Genomic DNA, 1,343 nt, shown 5'->3' with positions numbered 1-1,343 from the left:
TTTAACCCACTGAGCCACCCAGGCGCCCCCCCCCCTTTTTTTGAAGACTCCTTAATAGATTTCTTAAAGTCTGATCCTGTTGTTTATTCTGTTATACCTTCCAGTTATCTTTTCTCTTCCTGTGGTCTCACCAAACCTAGGAATACGGAGCAATAGATGTTACTGTTACCTTAACATCTGGTATCTGTTTATAAAATTGCCTAAAAATAGATCTGAGACATACTTGCTTACAATCTCTAATTAGTCTTTATGTGTTAAGTTTATTTCTAAATATGCTCTTTCTGAGCCCTGGGCACATTTGTTCTTAGGACATGGTGTCCGATCTAGTTCTTCAGCTCAACTCTGCTTATTCAATAATCTTCCCAATACCTTAGCCACCAGAGTTGCACACCCCTAATATTTCTATTTTTGTCAAAACAGTTTTTGTTTTGTTTTGTTTTGTTTTTTGCTGATGGCAAGGGGCCTACTAAATATTCAATGCACCTGTGTGTTCCTTTTCTTTCTCTTTTGTTTTGTCTTATCTTGGTTGGGAAGGGAACAGTTTAGTCAGACTCTATAATGCACAGCTGTATCGAGAGAAAGGAGCCTAAGGCTCTCTGGACCTGTGCAAAGGCTAACAGGTATATACAGGCATTAGTCATAGCCCGAGTCCTCCTCTAGGTCAGAGTATATGACCAGAAAGAATAATACCATAGTCGTGCTAATTATAAACTCTTACTAATTGGTCTATTTTGAGGATGTTTAATAGGTACAATCTTCATGAATGTTTTTATGGCCGGCGATTAAATGAAATGTGAAAACTTAAACCCACATTGCTTTATGTAATCTGTCGGAAACGGACTGCTAAGCAGACACTCTTATCATGCTCAGTACCTAGTCTGGGTGATGGCCTCTGCATAAAGACAGGGATTGCTGGGAAGTCAACCCCATGAGAACTACTTCCCACTTGTACAGCTAAGACAATCCCCAGTGAATGAATCATTCTGTTGAGACAGTGTGCTGACCCAAATATTCAATATTTGCATAGTAGGAAACTTGAGTATCAGAGAGGTTAATTGATACCCAAAGCTACACAGTTAAAAAGAGAACTGGAATTGGAATTAATAGCTCCTTTTAGACGGAGCATGCCTGCCTACCCAGGCCAACCTGGGTTCAAACTATGCAGTCATATGAACTATTGCCCGTGATGAAAAATGTCCCACTCTTCTGTTTTATTCAGTTCTGGCAGCATCCCAGCTGTATTCCAGCTGTGAAGTGAGTCACTCAGTAAATATCTGAAGTTTAATGCTTTAATGTGGAACACAATGTTTGTTTTGAAAGTCACTCCTTTCAAATAACGACCC

Source organism: Mustela putorius, unplaced genomic scaffold (genome assembly GCF_011764305.1).
Source record: "Mustela putorius furo isolate JIRA1106 unplaced genomic scaffold, ASM1176430v1.1 tig00004033_pilon_pilon_pilon, whole genome shotgun sequence".
Lineage (NCBI taxonomy): Eukaryota > Metazoa > Chordata > Mammalia > Carnivora > Mustelidae > Mustela > Mustela putorius.
The sequence above is the reverse complement of the archived record's forward strand: the minus strand, read 5'-3'. Positions refer to the sequence as shown.